This window comes from Palaemon carinicauda, chromosome 16 (assembly GCF_036898095.1).
Source record: "Palaemon carinicauda isolate YSFRI2023 chromosome 16, ASM3689809v2, whole genome shotgun sequence".
Classification (NCBI taxonomy): domain Eukaryota; kingdom Metazoa; phylum Arthropoda; class Malacostraca; order Decapoda; family Palaemonidae; genus Palaemon; species Palaemon carinicauda.
The window spans coordinates 32,899,482-32,909,481 of NC_090740.1; positions in this window are offsets into that span (position 1 = coordinate 32,899,482).

The following is a 10,000-nucleotide window of genomic DNA, read 5'->3' on the forward strand; positions in this document are numbered from 1 at the left end:
ACCGACCAATGCAATTTCTGGTGTGGGTTTTTTTCCAAAGCACCATCCAGGGGCTTAGCAGTCTATGACATCCCTGGGATCCATTTTTGCACATAAGAAAATGCCCCAATGGCCTGACGCAACTGCCTGACAGTCAAAGGCCTAGGAAGATCCCTCAGTTGATGAACTCTTTGCTCGCTAATGCGAAGCATGCCAACACCAACTACGGAACCCAGATACTCCACTTCACTCACCCTAAATTTACACTTATTCGGGGCTAGCCAAAACCAACATCACGAATCCTGCTCAACACATTTCTAAGCCTTGCTATGTGTTCTTTCCATGTTGAACCCCAGACCAGTATGTCGTCGAGATAACACAATGCATCCGTATAGTTGCAATCACTGAGTATTGTAGCCATCATCCGTTGAAACATATAACCTGCCCCTTTCAGACCAAAAGGAGTTCTACCATGCCATTCAAACTGCCCCCATGGGACTACAAAGGCCGAGACCTCACAATCCTCCTTCTGAAGAGGCATCTGATGGTATCTAGACTTTGCATCAAACACTGAAAAGTATTTTGCCTGACCAAGTCTATCAAGAAGAACCTCGACCACAGGAATTGGATGCAATGTTGCTGGCTGGGACACGCTATTTACTCCCCTATAATCAATAGCCAACCGAAGGCTTCCATCAGCTCGACGAGCGCAAACAATAGGATGGTCCATCCCATCAGCTGAGCAGAATATAAATAATTCTGTCCTAGGAGGTATCACAACTGCATTCTCAGCTCTAACAATGAGCTTCACCACTCCATCAGAGCATGATTTATGTGATCGTGTCCATTCCAAAGTATTCAATGGCAATGATAAATTTATTGAATCCACTAGCAACCTCCCTTTTGTCAAATCTAGAGTCCATCCCAAGTATCACTCTAGTAACAAGTTTAGATACCACAATGAACCTATGTTGTCTCACTATGGTTTTGCCTAGCTTTACATCCATCAGAATTTCTCCCTCAATTTGAAGTTCTTCACTGCTCGCTCCGCAAGCTATAATATTACTCAAGGTGACAAGAGATTTCTGAGCATCACTCAAGATATCCTCAGAAACTAAAGAATAATCACTTCCGGTGTCTACCAAAGCATTATACTTAGTTTTCATCATCTCCACAGTAACGTAATTTGTAATATTTTTCAATACCCGAGTTGCTGCTCGGCTGGAGAGCACATGCCGATATCTCATTTGACCCTTCACCTTTGGCTGCACCAAAGCCACAGTGCGCTGGAAAGCGGAAGTAGAATTCACTTTTACAGACTGCTCCAAGCTCCCGTGTGGAGCAGTCCTTACTGAAAATTTCTTCTTTGAACCTGGGGAGGGTACCAAGCAGGATTTTCATCTCTCCTTCGTGCACATGCTTTCCATCCACCCATATGTGTCATTTTATAATAATAGCACTTAAATTTACGAGAAGAATAGGATTCCCTCTTCTTGCTGCCCCATGATCCAGCATTTCCTCGTACAGTTGCAACCTCCATAGTTTCCGGTGTGTCCTCCATCAAACAAACATTTTTACGTACCCTCAGTTTGATTCATATGGACAATGGGATTACTAGGTCCTGTTGCTTTAGTTGCTCGTTTAGTAGACAACGCTGCCAATGCAATTTTCACCACCTCATCATACGACTTGGCAGTCTCCTCTGACTCAATCAACTTCTCTCTAATCAATTGGGATCGAACATCTGCATCGTGCAACCCCGAGAGAAATCACCATACAACACGCTTCCGTACTATATCAGCTGGTTCTTTAGCAAATGCTTGATCTGCCAACAGTTGCAGACGAGTCATATAATCACCCAGACTCTCACCCTGCAACTGTATAGATTCCTCAAACCTCAGAATCCTTACTTCAATTGCATCCGCCGTGAGAATACGATGCACAAGTCTGTCTATAATTGCAACATCGTCCTTACCCCACTCAGGGTCCTGTAACGCCTGTTGCTCCACATAGTAAGCTGTTGGTCCCCTAAATTTTAATCTCAGCATGAGGGGCCAATATCCTGCGTCGCGCCAAGACGGTACCCCTCGTAGTAAGTTTGCTTGCTTGACTAAAGAGAAATGTGATGAAAAGGACAGCCAAGACATTGAAGACACAACATCCCCAAAAGACACACTCAGCATAATCTCCTTTGCAACAGCGTTATGTTCGGTAGGCGTGGATTCTGACTTGCTGCCACCAGTCATGGTATGACAAACAATAATTATGATAGATAACAGCAAAAGCAGTTAAGAACTATTACAGCAATAATTAGCATAACAGTTATATGAATATTACGTCGGAAAATAACAATAGTTAGACAGATAAGTATACAAACTATCTCAGTCTATATATATATATATATATATATATATATATATATATATACATATACATATATATATATGTATATATATATATATATATATATATATATATATATATATATATATATATATATATATATATATATATATATGATATAGACCATAACAAATAAAATATATTAAGTTTAACAAAATAATTAGAATTTTAAACTTTTTGAAATGACATTAACTCAAGAGACGTTGATATACCTTGGAAACGCCAGCAAGATGAAGTAATACGGTAATTAACTTGACTACATGATAACCCTTTAAAAAGAAAATAGCCGGTAGCTTAAGATAGGCACAATAATAGATAGACAGATAAATATTATTAGTAGCAAGGTCCCTTGAATATACTTGGAGTATATTTAAAGGACCTTTAGTAGTAATATAAATGAACAGGAAGACGATAAACAAGTAAGTGCACTGCTCTCGTTCTTTGATACTTCTTCAATACCAAATTCACATTAGATATTTATTGCAACACGTTCATACGTCCATAGATACATGCAAAGATAGAAAAATATAAAGAAACCAATGCAAAATAGACAGTCGAATGATGGACATCCTGAAATAACACAGTGTAGGTATGGTGATAATAGGCTTTACAGAATGCACATTACATCTCTATGAGTACAACGTAAATAGTGAACGAAACTCTTCTGTACAAACCAGTTGTAAGTCAGCTTTTCCCTCCAACAGAATGAAGAGAAATTAAAACAAGAGCTGTTTTGTCAACATGGGTGCTGTGAACATCACAAATAGTCTTGGGGACGTGGTACAGAAGAGGAAAGAACTAAACACACGAATTTTCTTTAAATCAAAGCTGGAGGTAGCAGAATGTATTAAGAGAAAAGCAATATGGCTGAGTGTGCAGAGATGAGATGAACAGTGATTACAGTATGTCTAGATTCGAAGAGAGATGCTGTGCTTGAAAAGGGTAGGGTTACAGCATTAAAAGAACTGTAAGAATAATAAAAGTATAAATACACCATTAAAATGATCTCATGGATTATTGAAATGAAAAGCTGTGATAATGAGTGCGTATGGTTAAGGAAAAGAAAGAATTTAAATAGTAATACGGAAGTATTTGGGAGAATCTAACTCTTTGCCTTGCTGGTTGATCTTGCCAGAGGATTTAAATGCAAATGAAGGTCACAGAGAAATAAATGACAAATGTGGTAGGTATAAAGCTTTTGAAAAGAACGGAAATCGAGTCTTGCGAAATCGTGTTCAGAAACGGGTTCAACTGTTAAAAGTTATGAACTCCAAAGACAACTTATAAGTTACTGGGTAAAGAAAAATTGTGAAACAGAATTAGTTTCATTATTTAACTATGAAGAGTAAATAGAAGAGCAAATTGAAGAAAGTAATTGTGTGAAGGGAGATACTTGATTGCAGTAAATATGAATAAAAAAAAGATTGTTATTCGAGAAAACTAGTTGTGTCATAATGAAGTCATATAAGTTCAAGAAAATGTAAGTAGTCAGAATAGCGCAGAAGTACATGGTTGAAAAATTAGCAACAGATGAAGATGCCAAAGATAAGGGGGTATTTGAAGTGTATGCAAAAGCAAAGGAATAAAAGCAAGTAGTGTTGAGATGAAAATAGCATATTCTCAGTGAAGGATAAAATACGTTGTTTTAAATTAAATTGGATTTCTATAGATAGGAGAATAGTGGTATGCTAAAGGCCAAATTACATATTCAAGAATAAAATATGTGAATTGAGGGATGTGTTTAAAAATCTTTGGAAAGTCTCAGCAAAAATATGATAATGAAGTAATTCTTTGTGGAAATAAAGATTGAAAGGGTCAAGAGAAAAGGACTAAGAGATATCAGACAATATTGCAGTCCTGTGCTGATGCAGTGACTATCTAAAGAAGATGCAGAATACAGAAGTTGAGTTGGCAATTATGAGGTTAAAGAACTGACAAACCTTAGGAGTTAAACAATTATATATACAGTGGTGTGATGGGGTGGTAATAATGTGATTGTGTTACTCAGGGTGCGTAAGATATTTCTGAATGAAGGTAAGATTTTAAAAGAATGGGTATGATAAATAAAAGCTATTCTCCAGAAGTGTGAAGATGGCGGAAGTGGTAGTAAGTTATGTAGTCAAAGCATTACTTAGTCTGCAAAGAAGAATAACCCATAAAAGGTGAATTGGCAAATGAATCATGAACTATAAACGATTAAAATGGAGGTAATGTGTCTGGAGAGACAGTGGTCATATGCTAATACAGTAAATTTAATATCTATTAAATGTAGAGATTATAGGAGAAGCAAAGCTGAATGATACAGAAGTTGAAAGAGTAAATTTACACTCAGGAATGTCCTTTAGAGTGACAGTGGATGTAAGGAGGGCCCTGGAGAGGTTGAAAAATCAAAGGTCATCAGGAGTTGATGTACTTACAATAACAATATTTTGGTGCAGTGGTGCAGGTGAGAGTGAATAGCTACCAATGATGCTTATATCAGCTCTGGAGAGATTTTAAAGGGAGGAGTAAGATAAATAACAATTCTTTTATATCAGGATAAAAGTGCTAGAGGTTGCAGAAAGAATAATAGGAACATATGATTACTTGGTATACTAGGAAAGGTGATTTTTTTTTTATTGAGAAAGTAAGTCTGATAACGGAAGAACTCATAGGAGAAGATAATTGTATTAAACAAATGAATTGAATGAAATAGTATCATAAGAAGTATGAAGGTAATGAGAAAGTATAAATTGTGATGTACATGGATTTCACAAAAATCTATGATGGAACTGAGGATGTCTCAGACAGAGGTTAATTTGGTGAGAGCAATTAAGTGGCAATGATATAAGTGAAGCTCAGTTTATGCCACCCTGGCTAACTAATATTTTTATGAAGAGAATGATGCAAGAATACGGAGAAAGGAAGTTTAGATGTAAAATTATCGGGTATACAAGAAACGAAAATTGTAGGTAAATATGGTATGGAAGGATTGATGAAAGTATATGATACTTGATAGGGAAGAGAAACTGCAGAGCCTAAAGAAAGAGTTCTCATCATTTTGTAAAGGGGAAAGTTGAAAATGGTTATGAACAAGGCTAAGGTAATCAAGGTAAACAGAAACCAAGAAGACGAATCAATGAATATGTATAGAATCCAGGTGGGTCACGTGAGGGACAATAGGAAGGCCTCCAAAAAAAAAAAAAAATACACATTTCATGATATGGAAAATTTAAATGAATGATTTATCTAGATCTTTGTGATTAACGTATGATGGATGGCCAGAGAGAAATATTAATTAAAAATATGTGAGACAAAATCTTGCAAAGATTATAAATGGATGCAAAATGTTTGGAAGTAAATAAAATTTATCAACACAGTGTATGAATTTTGAACGTATTTGTGTAAGAAGAACAGTTTGATTGGTTGTATGCCTTTTCGTCCGACGTCACTTCGTCCAACGTCTCTTTGTCCACTTCCTTAGTTCCAACGTCTCTTTGTCCGACGATTTTTTAGTCCAACGTCTTTTCATCCATGTGGTTTTTGGTCCATTGTATCTTAGTCCAATATCCATGATTTTTTCGTTAGTCCATCTATTCAATATCTGAACGTAAAACTCGGTAGTTTTGTCTTTAGGTAATCCAATGATTCCTCGGTAGTTTGATTGCTGTTAGAAGTAATGTTTTGTTTGGAAAATTTAGTAAACTTGTTTCTTGCCCATGAATTCAAAAGGAAGCATCAACACAATGGCAAGATTTCTAACGTCTTCCAAAGGAAAAAAGAAAGTAGTTGAGAACAATTACATTTATGATTTTCACTCAAACAATCGAAAATTGGATAAAGATTATTGGCGGTGTGAATTTAGAAAATCCTGCTCAGTGTGGATTCATACCGTGATACAAGAACATACTCCAAAAATTCTGCTACATTTGCTTAATCCAAGTGAACTGATGGTAGACTTTGAAATAGCCATTCACAGAGCATTCACTTCTAATTTTCCAAATTGCTCAATAGTAGGATGTTTGTTCCATTTGGGACAATCATTATATCGGAAAATTACTGATTTAGGAATACGAGAAAAATACAACACTGAATGTGATTTTTACTTTAAAGTAAGGTGCTTTTCGGCATTAACCTTTATTCCAGTAGCTGATGTTGAGGAAGCATAAGAAGAGCTAACAGATGATGATGAAATTCCTGGAGAATCTGTTAGTTACTTTGATGTCAACTATATGGGAGTAGTGAGATGTCATGGTAGAAGGAGACGAAGAGAGCCTCCGTATATCCAATGGCATTAAAGAATGTCAACAGCAGAGTTGTCAATAACTTGCCAAGAACAAATAACGCTTTGGAAGGATACCATTCGTCACTGAAGTTTTCTTTAGGCGCAACCCATCCTAATATTTGGCGGCTGATAAAAGTTTTGGAGAATGAAACTAACTTGATGCAAACCAAGATAGATCACATTCATCGAGGGGATACAGTACATAAACAAAAAAAAAAAAAAAAAAATAGGCAAATTAATCAGCATATACATTCTTTGGTTGCACATTATGCTTCTTATGAAAAAATTTATTTTTTAAAGGCCGTTGCTTACAACCAATACTCTTTCTAAGCATCTTACTGATTAAAGAATTTTTTCTTTTACATTTTCATTAGTGCCTTCAATATATATATATATATATATATATATATATATATATATATATATATATATATATATATATATATATATATACATATATATATATATATATATATATATATATATATATATATATATATATATATATATATATATATATATTATTCTTGCATATCAATGTCTGCAATAGAAAATTAATCTTATTTGCATTTTCATTTATAAATGAATTTTCATCTTCTATATTTATCTTTTTCTGGTTGTACCTATAATTAATCAAATGTCTACCATTAATATAAATTTTCTTCTTACATATTTTACTTTTTCTGGTCGTATTTTTAATTAATGTATAAAAACGCATGGAAAAATTTCTACTTGCAAATATACTCGGGTATACATAATCTAATATATGCAGTATATATACCTTTATATTAATATCTAACTGTGATAAAATTCTGACATTCCGTTCATACAAAATTGGTCAAAATCACGCTGGAACAAAAAAATCATCGGACAAAAGACGTTGGACCAAAAAATCATTGGACAAAAAGATGTTGGACCAAAAAATCATAGGACATAAAGACGTTGGACGAAAAGGATTGGACAAAAGACTTTGGACGAAAAGGATTGGACAAAAAGACTTTGGACGAAAAGGATTGGACAAACTGACTGTACACGGTTTGATTAGTATATGTATAGAAAGAAGGACCGAGTCATATATGGGTAGATATGAGGGCTAAAACTGTTCGTGTGACAGAAAAGATAGATCAGTGTATTCAGAATTGGTTGTGTTATGTGTAAAGGATGGAGTGGGTTTAACATTTATAGTAAGATACTGTTTGGAAGAGTTAATCAGAGGGAGAGTGAGGCAGAGAAATCGTGGTAAGATAAATTTAGAACACAAAATCCTGGAACAGAAATGAAAGATTGCATGATAATAGAGTTGGTGTATGGAAATGAGAGGTTGCATGCAAATTCAGTTGGAGTGTATGGAAATGAGACTGCACGCAAAATAAAGTGGCAGTAAGATTAATATACTGACAATGAATTCATGTCCACCTCTCTGTCACTGATCTTCACTTGTTCCATTATTTTTTTTTTTTTTTTGGTAATGATTCAAAACTCCACATTTTTATTACTTTTGCATCTTGGCCAACAATTGTTGATTGCACGTAATCTAAAATAGCCAAGGCATGGTATCTTAATTTGTGGTCTTGTAACCTAATCTCAATTAGGATTCCTAAAATTAGTCAAGCTCAATGTCTCCAAGAGAATGCTATTACCAAATTTTCTAACTTTCCTCCAATGTATTTATGTGATTATCTTTTATGAAAAGTAAATGAACCTTTTGCGCCAATAAGATTCTGGGGGCTAAGGGGGTTTTAGACTTACTCCAGAGAGACCACACAATTTAGACTGTTACATTTGGGTCTATAAAAATTAAATGCGACAATTAGAAGTAATATCTTTATCCAAGTACTTTCTGTAAAACTTTTTAGGTTATAGTTATTATTATTATAGCTGGAAAAATCTTGTGATGGAGAAGGCAAGACTGTTGGAATGAACTACATACCTACTTACAGTAGTAATACGCGCTCGATAGTACAATCTGGGAAGATCTGAATGCAAAGGATTGTCAGAATTATGAAAACTATCCAGATCAGGAATAGGAAACTTAATAGATCGCAAGTTTTTGTCCAACAAATTATGAAAGTAAGCAGTTGGAGACCACACAAGACAACAATGACATGAATAGGAATGATTATGATGTTGAAATTGGTTTACTATAGTATATATATATATATATATATATATATATATATATATATATATATATATATATATATATATATATATATATATTATTTATTATTTATTTATTTATTTATTTATATATATATATATATATATATATATATATATATATATATATATATATATATATATGCATATATATATATATATATATATATATATATATATATATATATATATATGAAAAACACGTCTAAATGTGCAAAAATTTATCACATATATATATATATATATATATATATATATGTATTACATACATACATATTGTGTATACATAAATCAATATATATATATATATATATATATATATATATATATATATATATATATATATATATATATATATATATATATACATATATATATATATATATATATATATATATATATATATATATATATATATATATATATATATATATATATATACATAATATATAGTATATATACATATATATACATAATATATATAATTATATACATATATATATATATATATATATATATATATATATATATATATATATATATATATATATATATATATACATTGTGACAGACACGAGTTGAGGATATACTATTTAAAGTGAAAATAGGTGTAGCAAGACTACCAGACTGCTACACAATTCTTTTTTTTTTTTTTTTAAACATGTAACGGAGGATTACAAAGGAGGGATTCTCATAATAAGAATAAGGTTTGTGACGCCCGTGTGCACAAGAATTAGGAAGGGCTAAATATATGTGCTAATTTTAATATGTATTTTGAGCAATGGTGCACCCTCATCATTTCAGCATCAACACCCTAATCCTGTCAACGCTTATGCTTTTTCTTTTTCAATGTTTCTACATGATGGAATCTATACAGTTAAGAAACATTCATCATACGGCAAATGGATTCAGCAATTCAAATCTTTGTAGTCCATGTTTACCAAAGGTTCAGATATGCTTTGAAATTAGTATTCTGACAGGTTTTGGATACATGGCAATAAGTAAAACCTACTCTGTCGGCTGCTTTAGGTACATTATAGGACACAAGACCTATTATAGTCCCTGACTTGAATTAGACTTCAAAATGTCTATCACAAGCAGACTGATGAAGAGTGCAATTCCAACTCTGATTGATGTTTTTAATATTAAGCGGGGATTGCACGGTCGAACAGTTCATCGAACGTGGTTCGACAA